General features: G+C 31.2%; 1 protein-coding gene across 1 annotated transcript in view; it reads right to left on the reverse strand.

Annotated features, from left to right (window-relative positions):
- The window catches only part of LOC140063230 (patched domain-containing protein 3-like), a 42,884-nt gene that overhangs the window by 14,632 nt on the left and 11,109 nt on the right, over positions 1 to 17,143 (reverse strand). Inside the window, exon 3 of the mRNA XM_072109731.1 lies at positions 8,490 to 8,610. The gene's annotated coding sequence lies outside the window, so the exon portion shown is untranslated. The remainder of the gene's footprint in view (positions 1 to 8,489; positions 8,611 to 17,143) is intronic.

Here is a 17,143-nt window from a genome sequence, read left to right on the forward strand (position 1 = left end):
TGTGGAGAATGTAAATCACGTACCTACATAAATATAGTGAGAAAATTAAAATATAGAAAAATGATATGAGAAAATTATATTCTTACCATATAAATATAACTGCTGAAATATTGTATAAGTCCATTGGATTGCATAAGAATTAGATCACATTGAGCATGCTGTGTAGTACATGCCTTCTATAATACCAGACACACCACATAATATGAATGAAACGATTTTCACTGCATAAAGCAATGAGGATTATACAGTACGTCACAGATCTACTACGTCAATGGCTGATCTGCTCAAGCGGAACTAATGATATGCAGGATAATAATCACTACAGTATTATGTATATTCATATATGATTGCTATAATTCCCTATTTTTAATACCTTTTTACAACAATTTAGAGGGAAATAATTTGGTGAAAACTCATAATCTCTATTAAGAGAACGAAAAACATATTTCGATGGTTTAGAATTATAATGTATCTATATATAACCTACAGTATGTATTATTGAATTGGAAATTCAGTGGGGTTCTAAACCCACAGCGGCATTTTAACCATCATTTATCTATTTGATGCTATTTAAACAAAATTTGTTTAAAATCTACTGAAAGAATTATTAAACATACATTGCTATTTTTATATTCCATTATTTAATAACTATTAATGTCAAAGGTCAGACTGTATTGCATAACTGTATTATTACATAATTTATTGTGGGTCGTACTGTCAAATTCTACTGCAGTGTCATTCGCTTGTCTTTTTTTTTAGATCAAATCTATGTTCTATTTAAAAGTCAGACGTTCTAAAAAGGGGACTGAGCTAGATGGTCATCCTGAGACAGAAGTAAACTGGAACTAGACATGAAACTCGTCACTTTGACGAGTTAGTTATCCGCACGACAAACGCCACGTGCACGTCATACGTTGGAATATTGGACACAGAAAAAGATTATGGCATTATGACCTGAACTGAAGAATATGATATGTTGTTATTGCTGAATTCTGTTATTTTGTGTCATATAGTATACACAGTACAATATGTATACATATCACATACAGTGTAGAATAGATGAAATTGCGGGACCTGCTATTTATTCCAATTTTTAAAATGTTGACGGTTTCAAAATGAAACGTGAATGTAGCAATTTCGGAAGGAAATTATCTCAGCAGAAACATATTAACGTGTAGAAGAAATTTTAATACGTGAAATATTAATGCGCGCTCTTTTAAATGTAATGAACTATGACGCAAAAGATGAAAATATGACTTTGTTTATTTAACTGGCCATATGATGACGTCACAACATCTGATTGGCGAAAAGTTCACATGATTTCGTATCTACAATCCAATAGCTTTCTGAAAACGTTTTAATCGTGATTATCACATTTTATTCTTACGAGCTATAACAGATTAAAATTTACTGTAAAGATGAAATTAATGACGCTGTTAATTAAAATTTTTAGGCATGATGACGTCATAAAAATTAAAATATTTTGAACTCATGCGTAAGATAGTTGATTGACCTACATAATATTAAAATCTCGGAGAAAAAGGAATACAGATAGGCGTGATGCCCTCCATTTAATATGATGAGCAATAACAAAAGAGACAAAAATCCTATATTTTACATTCGTGTGGCCATACGATGATGTCACAATGTCCGGTTAGCCATATTGATTCATGATCCGATTTCTACAACTCATCAACTTCCAGAATATGTAATTAAAAAAAAGTTTACCTCGTTGTTTAGAATCTATGACTGTTTAAAAAAAAAAAAAAATTTTTTAACTTTTTCATCAAAAACGCACGTAAAGTATCCAATTCAACGTGCCCGTATGACGTAATTGTAAGTCGAAATTGTTTTAAAATTGGTAAAATTACTATAAAAGGCTGGAAAAACATAATTCAATAAAAAAAAAATACTTTTAGCGCTACGTGCGCACCACGCGCATAAAATTGTTCGCGCGCGTGGGAAATTTTGACATGCTCAAAATGTCATGATCAGCGTAGAAAGTTGATTAAAAATTAATTTTGCGCATTTTGAATTTTAAATGCGCGTGCGCGCGTAACTTTGTGTAAAACACGCACTTTTTTTCCACAGAAAGTTAGCGCATGATATAAATTAAACTTTTGCTAAGTTTCAATTTAAATTGTTATATGGTTTTAAATCTATGTTAAATACGCGAAATTCATAAAATCGTGCGTAAGTCACGTTGCGCATTTCTGACGTCATTCACAATAGGAGGTGCACAACTTCACGTGAATGCCCATATGTTGACAAAGTTATGAAATTTTATGTTTACACATTTTTTATATAAGCGAGACACAAAAATAGAGGAGAAATGCGCGTGCGCGCGTAACGTCTTGTAAAACATGGCATTTTTAATCCACAAAAAGGTTGCCCTTGATATGACATAAATTTTCAGAAAGTGTCAAAATAAAATTATGCTTGGTTTTTAGCCTATGATCAATCATAAAAAATCATAAAATCGCACGTAAGTCACGTTGCGCAACTCTGACGTCATTCAAAATAGGAGGTGCACAACTTCACGTAAATGCCCATATGTTGACAAAGTTATAAAATGTTATGTTTACAAGTTTTTGAGATACGCGAGACACAAAAATGGAGGAGAAAGAAAGAAGAATAATACTAGACATGAAACTCGTCACATTGACGAGTTAGTTATCCGCACCACGACAAACACGTCATACGTTGGAATATTGCACACAGATAAAGATTATGGCATTATCACAAGAACTGAAGAATATGATATGCTGTTAGTGCTGAATTCTGTCAATTTTGTGTCATATAGTATATACATGCAAACAGTATAATCTGTATACATATTACATACAGTGTAGAATAGGTGAAATTACGGGACCCGCCATTTATTCCAATTTTTAACATGGCGACGGTATCAAAATGAAACACTTAGATAGCAATTTCAGAAGGAAATTATCTCAGGAACAACATATTAACGTGTAGAAGAAATTTGAATACGTAAAATATAGATGCGCACCCTTTTAAATGTGATGAACTATTACGCAAAAGATGAAAATACGACCTTTTTTATTTAACTGGCCATATGATGACGTCACAACATCCGATTGGCAACATTTTAACATAATTTCCTATCTACTATCCAATAGCTTCCAGAAAAAGTTTTAATCGTGATTATCACATTTTATTCTTACGAGCTATAACAGATTAAAATTTACTGTAAAGATGAAATTGATGCCACACGTGATTTAAATTTTTAGGCATGATGACGTCAAAAAAATTAAAATATTTTTTACTCATGCGAAAGATAGTTGATTGACCCAGACAATATCAAAATCGGAGTGAAAATGGAAAACGGATAAGTGGAGATGCGCTCTATTCAATGTGATGAGCTATGACGAAAGATACAAAAATCCTAAATTTTATATTCGCGTGGCCATACGATGACGTCACAATGTCCGGTTAGCCATATTAATACCTGATCCGATATCTACAACTCATCTACTTCCAGAATATATAATTAAAAAAAAGTTCACCTCGTAGTTTAGAATCTATGAATGTTTTAAAAAAGGCATAATTTTGACGAATTTTGACAAATTTTTGAACTTTTTCATCAAAAACGCACGTAAATTATCCAATTGGATGTGCCCGTATGACGTAATTTTAGATCAAAATTGTTCAAAAGTTGGTAAAATTACTAGAAAAGGCTGGAAAAACATGAATCACGCGAAAAAATTTATTTTCAACGCTACGTGCGCACCGTGCGAGTAAAAATATGCGCGCGCGTGGGAATTTTTGACATGCTCAAAATAACATGAAACGCGTAGAAAATTGATTAGAAATTGATTTTTCGCATTTTGAAATTTTAAACGCCCGTGCGCGCGTAACTTCTTGTGAAACATGCCATTTTTTTTCTACAGTCAGTTAGCGCAAGATATAAATTAAACTTTTGTTAAGTTTCAATTTAAATCGCTATATGGTTTTCGATCTATGTTAAATACGCGAAATTCATTAAAACGCGCGTAAATCACGTTGCGCAATTCTGACGTCATTCACAATAGGAGGTGCACAATTTCACGTGAATGCCCACATGTTGACAAAGTTATAAAATGTTTTGTTTACAAGTTTTTGAGATACGCGAGACACAAAATTGACAGAAAGAAAGAATAATACAGAAAAAAAAAAAAAAAAAAAAGATGATTTCATACAGTTACAAGGAGTTATCCGCTACTAAGCGGATAACTAATAAAACTTGTTGTTGCCATAAACAGTTTTTCCCAGACAGTAGAAACAGGCCCTAAGACTAAAAGTAGTGGAGCTGCCGATTGGTGGTTAACATGACTTCCTTATAATCCAAATGTCCAGGGTTCAATCCTGACCTAGTGCATGGGTTGTAACTCACGACTCTTTCAACTCCACTACCTAAGCCTCAAATGAGACTTAGTTTATAAGCACGATCAATTATAAAATAGTTTATCCATCCTGTAATTGGTGAGTTTGTGGTCGCTATTGGATGCTTATGACATTTTTTTAAATAAGAGTTTTAAGCACATGGGAATAGGTTTACCAAAGTATTTTCACAATAAAAATACTGTTATAACGCCCAGTATAAGTTTTTGAATACACTGACAAATTATTATAGCATCTTTTATCATAACTGTATCTCTTTCTTCGATATTGGTCATGCTTTGTTGTTTCACTCTTGATATAACAACAATTGCTTTTATCAAACTTGTTGAGTGTTTACTGTTTAAAGCCAACTTAGAGAGGTTAAAAAAGGGTTAAAGATTATAGTTAAAAAAATAAGGGCTGCCTTGTTAACCAGGGATCATTTTATTCTAGTTTGACAAAGCTCTTTGGAATTGCAAATGCATTCTTCACCTCACTTCTGCTGAATATGACTTATATAACTTTTTTATGCTTCACATAATATGTATTGTACAACTGGAACATTTTCATAAAGTATTGTTGCTACAGTTTTTTAAACTAAACAGTACAATAAAAGGCAATTACTATGAAATACCTCCAAAGAATTTCTATTAAAACTGATCCATAAGAATTCTGCTAGCCCTAAAGGTAGGCTTATGTCGACCTGGAACTGAAAACGACTCAACTAAAAGGTAATTGTGTAGAGCACAAGAACACTAATAAATGTCAACTTTCAGTTGGAATTAAAAGGAACTGAAAATCTGTTTGCAAGTGCTTATGTAGAAATGAGTCGTAGTTACCCATATCATTATTTGTGCACAGGATGCAATTTGCATTAAAAGAGGCACCATTGTGAGCAAACATTTATATCAAATTGCCCATTCCACGGGTGACACAACTCAAAGTTTCAGTTTCATAAAATTAGATTATGTTCAACATAACGTAACTCAACTGCAGTTAGGTTAAAATTTAGCACAACTTTGAGGTGGGGTAGATTGTGTTGAGTTGCTCAGAGGGCTTATTAATATGTTCAATTGAGAAACAAACCAACTCAAAAAATAAAACAGATCTTAACTATTGCATCATCCTACTACACAAAAAACTGCCATCTCATGATTTTGAAGAAACAAGAGATTAGCTGCTTGATATTTAAAGTTCTGTCTTCACCATCAAACTAGTTTAACAAAGAAAGTGTGATGCCAAAATATGGTAGTGATATGACATCGTCATGTCCATATGTGTGCACATCACATTTTTTTGTCATAAACAGTTTGATAGTGTAGACAGAGCTTTATACAGAACGTATTATCAGATGGAGTTATACTTCCATATCGTAAGAAAGGTTACATTTAATAAAGATCATAGCAGCCTAGTATTCAGACTAGATTTAACGAACGCTTTCGTTAGAAAAAGTGTCACAGATTGAGGCGAACATTTGGCATGCAAGAATAAATTGTATTGGTTCGAGGTCAAAATCGTTAATGCATAACTTTCGTATAGTAGGCTACTGTAAATGTACATAACCTACTACTTTTAAGTTTTCGTAACGAACGGGAGGTCAGTGTCATATAGAGGTGGCTTGTGCTTAATCTTTTCCTAATCCTGACCTATTAGGTTGTACGCCGCTTCGTAGGTGTGAACAGGCCCTAAGAGTTTGTTTCTGAACAGGTTTAATACTGTATTTTAAAAGAACATTACAAATTCAATATGTTAACACATTAATTTAATATTTAATTACTAATAACACAAAAACATAACGTCCCTCAGAGCACATGTTAGTAGATTGGAATGTTACAAACAGTGAATATGTAATTATTAAATCGAAACTCATTTAATCTGTCAATAAATTATTTATGAATAATCCATCATATATTGTAACTACTGTAATTTAATTTATTGTTTATCTTATCCACAATAACAGGAATTATTGTGTCGATCCTACAATACAGGCAATTAAAGATAATTGTTTTTTTTACCAAAGAAACTGGTCTATTTAAAGAATACATTTCAAAATAAAAATAAAATAAACATAAATTGAAGCTTTGAATCGAACATCGACGTAAACAAAATACAATTAGAATGTTTGAAAGCATGCCAAAGGTTTCATTCATAAAAATTAAGAGTAAACTGTAGGGTTCCCTAAAAAACAGCACTGGCTTATAGCCAATTAATCTTTTACTAATAATTGGCTCAAACAAGAAATTGTTTTCACTTTAACCTTCCAAGACTAGGCAGTTTGTCCAATGACTATACTGTATACTGCACTTTCCCTGGTAATTTTATATATTTAATAGTGTGTATGATGTCAACACGTTTGAGCTATTGTAACAACAATAACATAAATATATTATTAAGTGTAATCTGGCCATTTGATTGGTTGATGTTGTATCATGTGACATACATTAGTTTCTCCTATTTCAATGATTGCAGCAACTATTGCACTTTCAGCTTTGATGAAATGATTGTGGAACATGGTTGGTCAGACTATTTAATATTCAATTCTTCACCTCATTATTTGAAAACAATTTAACATTCTTTCCAACCACTTATTTTAGGGGTTTTTTTTCTAACCTGGTGGTATTGATTTTATAATACAATTTTCACATTAGTTTTACCAACAAAATATTTTTACGCTCGATTTGAGGCAGTATTATAAACTTATTTGAATTACAATGGACAGTTTACAATCACTAAAAACTTAACAAATTTTGGCGCCATACGATACAAAACATAGGTATCACCTTACAGTGCATTAAATGGAAATAGAGATGAAAAAATCTTTCAGCACAACACATGCAACAAAGAAAGGTACACACAGAAGTTTTTGTTTAATAAATTACAAACAATTGGAATATTTTTATAGTTTATTTTTTGGTTAATTTATGATACCTGATAGTATAGATTGTTTTACTAACAATGTATTATGGACCACTTTTAGGTTGTGGGATGATGACCAAAAAGGGGATTTTTTTAAATTTTATTTCATTTCAACAACATTTTAGTCCATCCAGCCGAAGCTGATCATTAAGGACCCTTAACAGAAATACTTCATGACAAGACATAAACATGTAACAATAACAATTTAAAATAAATATAATTTGTATATATAATAAACATTACATTTGTTAGTGCAAGGAATTTGTTTGTGGAAAACAATATTCCATCATTTTATGAATATTTGAGGATTTCGACTTACCGATTTCTTACAAGAATAATGAAAAGCGAAATCAGAATGTTAATTTGTATATATAAATATTTGTTGATGGATTCAAACATGTACTACAAATGGAGAGAGGCATTATATACCAAATAGATACAAGTTTTGGTCCTCTCTCCTTCATCTTTTTTTTTGTGTAATGTATTATACCATATGGACTATATGAAATAAAAGTTGAATTGAAATTGAAAATTACATATTCTCCCTGTGGCCTTCAATATCTTAATAACAATTTAAAAACGGGACATAATCATTTTTAATCTTGGAGGTTAGCATTTGGTGGAGGTAATATATATAATTTTTGATTGCTCGTTTTTCTTCCGTTCATTGAATGTCTTTTGTACTACAGTATATTCAAATAATACTCAGGAATTTTATTGCGATTAAGGTGGAGAATTACCCAGCATTAACTAAACTTCAACTAAAGGTATTTATTTAATACACCCATAAGTCACCCTCCTAAAAACATTAGAAAACAAGTATTTGTATAGATTCTGCATGAATGAATTCATTATAATAATAGAAATAGTAGAATCAATGTATATTTTAGTAAACAAGTAGAAGTTGAGAAAAAATAAAATAACAAGAATATAGGATTTAGAATCGAGAGTCTAACTGTCTAAATTATCTTATTTCAATGAAAATACTGAGTTATTTCAATGAAAATACTGAGTTACTTCAAATTATGGAAAGTTAAACATTTTTTTAATAGGAAACTATACTTACAGTACAGAATATAAGATTTAGAATCGAGAGTCTAACTGTCTAAATTATTTTATTTCAATGAAAATACTGAGTTACTTCAAATTATGAAAAGGTAAACATTTTTTTTTTAATAGGAAACTATACTTACACAGTACAGTGCAAACACTTCAACCACAAAATTTAATTTCCCTGTTTTCCTTTGATGACCCAAAAAGTGTAATCAAAAACATGCCTTATCAGCAGACAAATACATCATATCTTTTGTTAATCTGTAACAAAATAAAACAATGCAGAAAAATGAAATGAAAAAATTTCCATATTTCGGACTTCATAACCATAGAATAGTTCAGTAGCTCAATAAATAATAAAAGCCACTCATTTTATGTATGTTTTACATTTTGTAGGGGTTTTTTTTGCATTGAAAGAAATAAAAAACAATGCAATTAAGAGAGAACATTTCTAGAAATAAATGATGTTATCAAAGCAGCAGTCTAAACATCTTTAATGTACAAAAGTAAACTTTGCATTGAATTGTCAGTTGAATGACAGTTGACATTTAGGCAATTATATTACAAACAGTTTCAAATACATGTGTTATTACAAGTTCAAATGTACTTAGAATTGAAACTCCAGCTGCAATATATTGACAATAACATATGAATCATTCATATTTTTGAAAAAAGAAATTACTTAGACTTGCTACGACCTATGACCTTGTTATGAATTCATTGTGTGCATACATTTCTGCTGCTTTCTCGATTTGACAAGTTTTTGAGTATTCTAGGACAAGACGACAAGGAATGATAAAATAAGAATGTCATTTGCCAAGTCACCAACGTTGATTAGAGTTAAAATTGGTGAAAAAATATGTTTTCTTTAAATTTGCAAATGTAGTTCGTCACCATTAGATGTAAAAAAAACACCTAAAACAATAATTTGGCTAGCACATGGTTAATACATGATTACAGAATATGCATTGGTCAATTTAGGGATGTAACCAAATTTTTCATGCAAAAAATCTTTTACATATTATGATAATTAGAACTGGAAAAATGCACTAAATATCAGAAATGGTCCACCTAAATTATTTTGTCTAACTTTTTTAGTAAATTTATTTCATATATGATCATAAAACAGAAAACAAACGTTACAGAGTATAATCACCAATATACTGTAGCTACATATTGAATATTAAAACTTAATACATATGGTTTGATAATTCAACTTGTTTTCAATTATATTCCATGGAGATTATTGTATTGATAACATATTCATGACTTAAGCTTATTTACAGTATAACTTATTAATCAGGATATCTACCATATCACATTACCTACCCCAACTGCCACTTACCTAAATTGGATAATTTCTCATATTCAATTATAATTAATGTCATACGTATTAATGTCATTTAAACTAGTTTATTTATTTTCCTTTATAGTTTGGAAACTAATTATAAATAAACAATTCTTATCTACACTACCAAACATTATGTGACACAAAAAATGTGATGTGTCCATATATGGACATGATGATGCCATCACTACCATATTTCGGCATATCAGATTTGTGATAGTATATAGGCAGAGCTTTAAATAGACTTTGGAGCTCAAAATTGATCTGAAATTGACCAAATTAGTATGTGTGCTGTCAATCATACAATCTACTTCACCGCCAAGTTTTGAATACCAGATTTTGTAATATTGAAAAAATCATGCACTTGCTATAAAAGAAAATGAAGCAAAAAAAAGAAAAGAACTCTTCCTACAATAAAAAAACAAAATAGGAAATACCAGATAATATTATAATCACATACACATGCTCCAAATTCTTATAATACAACACCGGTAATATGTATTATGCTTTAACTTTATCCAATAATCCATTCAAATTAGAAAAAAAAAACCTTTCTATACAGACATAGGATAGTTCAAAGAAAAGCTTATAAACTTAGAAGTGAAATAGTTTGGTCGGATACTTTCATTCAGGATATACTGTAACAGTAGTGTGCGGATATGTTTCTTCAAGAGCAGAAAAGGATAATAATCTATTGTACCTACAAGATTTTGAAAGTCATGGAACACATTCTTAGATCTCTTTATGACCTAGATTTTCTATGGTAATACAAAAAGCGTTTTGTATTCTCGGATACAGTAAGAACTATATAAAATTTATGTGTAAATACAGATATCCGAGACGAGTAGGGGGTACCCTGTTGTTAGGGTATATAACAGTACAGATAAAAATGACTGCAACGTACAGCCTATGTTCCAGCTTTGTGGCTACGAGGTATTGTGTTTTGATTGCAATTCCACGAGATGCATTGTTTGATCGTGATCCTACGAACTGCATCGTTTTTTTTATCTTTTTTTTATACGAGAAGCATTGTTTTATAATAATAATAATACCACATTTATATAGCGCCCTTTTCATGAGTAATCATGCTCAAAGGCGCTTTACAAGCATTATTACCCCAGTATTTTTTTGGGATCAAACACGTATTGAAACATACTCCCATAATGCAGCCGGTAACCAGCGCAAAGTTGTGTCTAGATCTAACTGGGTACCCATTTATACACCTGGGTGGAGAGAGGCAACGTAAGTAAAGTATCTTGCCTATGGATACAAGCAATGCGGCGAGAGTTGGATTCGAACCTAGGTCTGACGATCGGTAGTCCAACACACTGCGCCACACGCCCGTAATGTATAATAAACACCAGTGTTATCAATGAAGCATTTTTTATTCTCGGATTAAGGACTATATAAAATTTATGTGTAACAGTATACAGTATCTTTCGAGACGATTAGGGGGTACCCGGGTATATGGTAGAAGGAATATCTGTGTCACTCACAGTCATCAGGTGCCACATGAACGTCCAATCACAGTCATCAGGTGCCACATGAACGTCCAATCACAGTCATCAGGTGCCATTATGAACGTCCAATCAGATATGGACGACTTTGACCTGGCATTGTAACTCAACATGTTCCCACAATTGTATTGCCCAACCAACAAAAAAGTTGAAATATGGTATGACACTGATGACAATTGAAGTTGATCAACGAATGAAGATTTTATCTGAATATGTAGATAAACTATCTTTAACACAACCATTATACTGATAACCAAGACAATACTCAAACCTCATTAAACTGATTTCTGTTATGTGAAATTTGAATACTGTATATATTTTGACAGAAAGAGAAACCTGGCCTGCAGCAACAATTACACAAAACAACAGTTTATTATTGGTGTTGGCAGTCTATGAGTGCTGCTTACCTGGATAAACCAATAATATCCTTCTCCTCCAAAGGGAGTATATTTACGAAAATAAATTCCATTAACCATCCCTATCAGATAATGGTGCTATCCACGAACAGTAAAATCTAACCATCCCAGATACCACTGTCATTATTTCGTTTCATTGTGCTGTCGTCTATGTACGTGTATAGAGCAACAATTTGAAAGTATTCTACGAATTCCTGAAGCTTTAATTGTTAGTGTGAAACCAAGCCAAAGAGAACTCTGTTACCATTGTTAACATGACACATTGCAAACTGTGTAATAGAAAAATAAATAATAAAGAAGAATACAGTATGGGAAAGAAATTCAAAACTCGGATTCTTCTGCTTAATAAATAATATGAACTGTTAGATCATAATACCAAGTTATAATTAAAAAATAATTAATTTTGAGGTAAATCTAATTGAAAACCTAATTTTCATTATACCGTAGTCAAATCTAATTGGAAAACATCTTTGTTCACTTTAACATACCAAGACACTTATTATTTCTCAGTTTCATAATATTGTATGCATTTTTTATGAAAAATTAACTACTGTATAAATAAAGTTTTCATTAATCAACTCTAAACTATGCTACACTACCTCCCACATAAATTGAATGAAATATTGGTACTTTATTTAAATGTATTATTTTTTATTTTCAAGAAATTACTATAGTATCAGTTCAAATAATCTTCATTCTTCTAACTAAAACAAAATCTTTACCTTACAGTATAATTAATTTTCTAAGAAGCATACCATTTATTATGAAGATGATACAGTACTTATTAAAATGCCAATACTGTAAGTTAAACATCGGTGGATAATAAAAGATTTTATTTATGTTCTGAGAGTAAACACAATTTCCTTTCACCCTCAACTGTACTATCTAGTCTTAATTTTATACGAATCCGAATAAAACAGTCTATGATTTCCCAAAAAAAGCAGAAAATTGCAGAAACAGATGAAGAGCAAAAAAAATGTAGGTTTTCACAAAACAAACCCATCCAACATTGTCTTTCCATAGAGAAAGTTTTCCACGGTCCTTTCCACTGGTTCCCTTTTCCATATGGGTGGTTACGGTATGGTTAACTTTATACTTCCATATTTTTTCTCTATTATGTAATTTTAATTATACTGTAAGAAAGAATCTGTGTACAGAAATGGATGGTGTTGTCGGAATTCACAGTCCCTATTATAGAAAAATTCTGAATGCAAGTGTATCTAAATTGTAGTGGGCTCAGCCACAAACCCTAATTTCAATATACCTGTATCATATGCTAAAGCTTCCTGATGATATCTTGTCTCACAGTATGGTGAACTAGGATTGTGTAGCTAGATTTCTTATTGTGCAAACTGCCAGCCAGCCAGGATATAGCGGTGCTTGGTAGTAATAATACCTCTAACACCACAAGAAACAATAGATACAGAATGTATGAAAATGTTACATCCTACATCCAAAGATAAGGACAATAGATTTAATTGGATATTATAAAATAATCCTTATAATAACGACACACCTTGGCAACATATTACCCGGGTCATCGAAACAAAAATAATTTTTCAAAAAGTGTTCACGATTTTTTCAAGGTTAGACAAATTACTTCCAAGCCAACAAGTAACAAATACAATATTTCGACAGCAAAGAGAAAGTTAGTTCCACATGCATTGATAATGACAATGAAGAGAAATTTATCAGTTTCGAAAAACAAACTGCGTACGTAACCATTTCTCGAATATTCTTTTAAACACTGATTATCATAATACAGTATAGGGCCTTCATTTTATGTGGTGTATTTCTATTCCCAGATTTTTATTTACATACACCATTCCAGGGGCGGATCCAGCATTATAGATTAGGGGAGGCTAAATATTTCATAAATGATTAAAAAGTTCCTTCGGGTTGCAGAAAATTAAAAAATAGTGAATAATTTATTTTAAAAAGACATGGCTGTTGCATTGAAGATGAAATGTACAATATATTGCCTATATATTTTATAAAACAACATCGATGCACGCTTACAATTTAAAAACAATTTGAAACAATTTATTTTGGACTAAATTACAGCATGTTTTAGACCATTTTAATTTTAAGAAATCAGAAATTCCCATGTGTGTACAAAATTGTCATGTCTCCTCCTCCATCAATAATTCTACATTCCACGAGACTTTTAAAATTATTTGCTATTTTTATCTCATTCTTCTTTTTATCAAATTAATTAATCTCCAGTATACACAGTTATATGGTTTCTTGGAGTATCTCTATGCCTGTCACATTTATATTAATTTTAAGTTTACACAATATAGTCTTTTCAACAGGAAGTTGTACAATCTATAATAGTCTTTTATGTAGAAACGCCTAGCCTTGGGCGTCTGACCTGGATTATTATTACCTTTAGTACAATTTAATTATTATAATTGTATCATTTTTTATAATATTAATAATATTGTAAAATATTAATCCTTGTTCAATTTTAAAATACAATATCAACGAGGAAAGGACAATTTAAAACATGACTTGATTATTCAAAAGGGACACTTAGGCCTACACTTTTTGCAAGAGGGCAAAATCAAATGTTAGCTTGATTATAGAAGTTCATAATAAACTATGTACTGTAGGTTTGTGTTAAAAATCAGACACCTGAATTTAAGTTACACAAAATTTGGAGCTCCCAGTGCATACTATTAACTATTTTTTCTACAGGTAGCTTTTTTCATATTTAATATTTAATTAACTAACATTATATTGTACTGAACACAACAACTATATTCTTTATTCATTTTCTTTAAAATCTGATTTTCCTTCATTTATAATATCATAAAAATAATATAAAATAGGAATACACATAGACAATTATACTATGAAATAAATATTATAATTATTATACATCAGTGCAAAATTACTTCCATTTATTGTCATACATAGAAATTATGTTTGCTCTGAGATTTATTTTATTTTATTACAGACCCACAGTTAATCATCGCCAATAACAGATACAAATACTTAAATGAAAACCGAACCAAACCAACATGAACATGAAACAATAACAACAACAAACCATTAACCCTGCATTAAATAGCCAACTTATTAATTACCTCCCTATATTAATACAAACATGACCTTAAAAGGTACATTACAGTGCGAAAGATAGATACTGTAGATAGGTCAGTGAACATAATCATAGCATCCATTGATATCTCCAAATCTTTTATACTTCAATTAGTCTATCTATTATTTCCAATGAGGTCATGTCACAGACAATTTAAAAAGAAAGTACTGAGCAGGTAGATAGTACATGCACTTGATGGTGAAAATAAACAATGAAAAGACCATTCAAACTTTGTTCCTGTGCTCTGTCTACACTATCTATCAAACTAGTTTGAAAAAAAAAACAGTTATGTTCCAAAATATAGTAGTAATATACCTAAATATGGTAGTGATATGACATCATAATGTCAATACTTGATTACAATTTTACATAAAGTTTGATGGTGTAGACAAGGCTTTAAACTCAATTCACATGTAGAAAATCTTATAATTTTTTATTTTATTTATTTTATTCAAACTCATTCAACAGCGGGTAACCCGCCCCTTACAGAATGGAATAAACTATACCATATAAAAATATATATAAATCTTAAAATCTAGCAATACAAATTTATACAATTTTACTAATTTTATTACAAAAACAATTATAACGGTCAAACTAGACATGTAACTCGTCACTTTGACGAGTTAGTTATCCGCACGACAAACGCCACGTGCACGTCATACGTTAGAATATTGCACACAGAAAAAAATTATGGCATTATGACCTGATCTGAAGAATATGATATGTTGTTAGTGCTGAATTCTGTCAATTTTGTGTCATATAGTATATACATGCAAACAGTATAATCTGTATACATGTTACATACAGTGTAGAATAGGTGAAATTACGGGACCCGCCATTTATTCAAATTTGTAACATGGCGACGGTATCAAGATGAAACACTAAGATATAGCAATTTCGGAAGCAAATTATCTCAGCAACAACATATTAACGTGTAGAAGAAATTTGAATACGTTTAATATTGATGCGCGCTCTTTTAAATATAATGAACTATGATGCAAAAGATGAAAATACGACTTTTTTTATTTAACTTGCAATATGATGACGTCACAGCATCTGATTGGCAAAATGTTCACATGATTTAATATCTACAATCCAAGAGCTTCCAGAAAATGTTTTAATCATGATTATCACATTTTATTTTGACGGGCTATTACAGATTAAAATTTACTGTAAAGATGAAATTAATGACCCACGTAATTAAAATTTTTAGGCATGATGACGTCATAAAAATTAAAATATTTTTATCTCATGCGAAAGATAGTTGATTGACCTAGACAATATTAAAATCTCGGAGAAAAAGAAATACATATAAGCGTGATGCGCTCCATTGAATGTGATGAGCAATAACGAAAGACAAAAAAATCCTATATTTTACATTCGTGTGGCCATATGATGACGTCACAACATCCGTGAGGTAAAAATTCTGCATGAATTCATATCTACAACATATCTGCTTACATATTAAGTTAAAAAAATTAGGGGTAATCGTTGATCCTGAGAAGCTATAAAACATTCAAAATAGGCATAATTTTGACAACATTTTGTAACTTTTTCAACTAAAACGCGCGCAAATGGGCTAAATCAACGTGTTCGTATGACGTAATTTTAATTTGAAATGATGTCAATCTTTTTGAAAATGACTAGGAAAGGCTGGAAAATCACAATTCAAGAGAAAAAAACATGATTTTCATGCTCTATGCGCACCGTGCGCGTAATATTTTTCGCGCGCGCGGTAATTTTGTACATGCTTAAAATGACATGAAACGCGTAGAAAGTTGATTAGAAATTATTTTTGCGCATTTTGAAATTTTAAATGCGCGTGCGCGCGTAACTTTGTGTAAAACACGCAATTTTTTTCCAACAGAAAGTTAGCGCATGATATAAATTAAACTTTCACAAAGTGTCAATTAAAAATCACTTTTAGTTTTTAATCTATGATCAATCATAAAAAATCATAAAATCGCGCGTAAGTCACGTTGCGCAACTCTGACGTAATTCAAAAATAGGAGGTGCACAACTTCACGTAAATGCCCACAGGTTGTCAAAGTTATAAAATGTTATGTTTACACATTTTAGAGAAACGCTCTACACAAAAATAGCGAGAAAGAAAGAAGAATAATACAGAAAACTAGACATGTAACTCGTCACTTTGACGAGTTTGGTTATCCGCCGCGCAAGTGGTGAAACATTAACATTAAGGAGATAGGTTGAGGACAAAAGGAAGTGTTCACGTTGGCATTATGACCTGAACTGAAGAATATGATATGTTGTTATTGCTGAATTTTATTATTTAAATCCATATATAGTATAGACAGTATAATCTGTATCCATATCACATACAGTGTAGAATAGGTGAAATTACGGGACCCGCTATTTATTGCAATTTTTAACATGTTGACGG

This window comes from Antedon mediterranea, chromosome 11 (assembly GCF_964355755.1).
Source record: "Antedon mediterranea chromosome 11, ecAntMedi1.1, whole genome shotgun sequence".
Lineage (NCBI taxonomy): Eukaryota > Metazoa > Echinodermata > Crinoidea > Comatulida > Antedonidae > Antedon > Antedon mediterranea.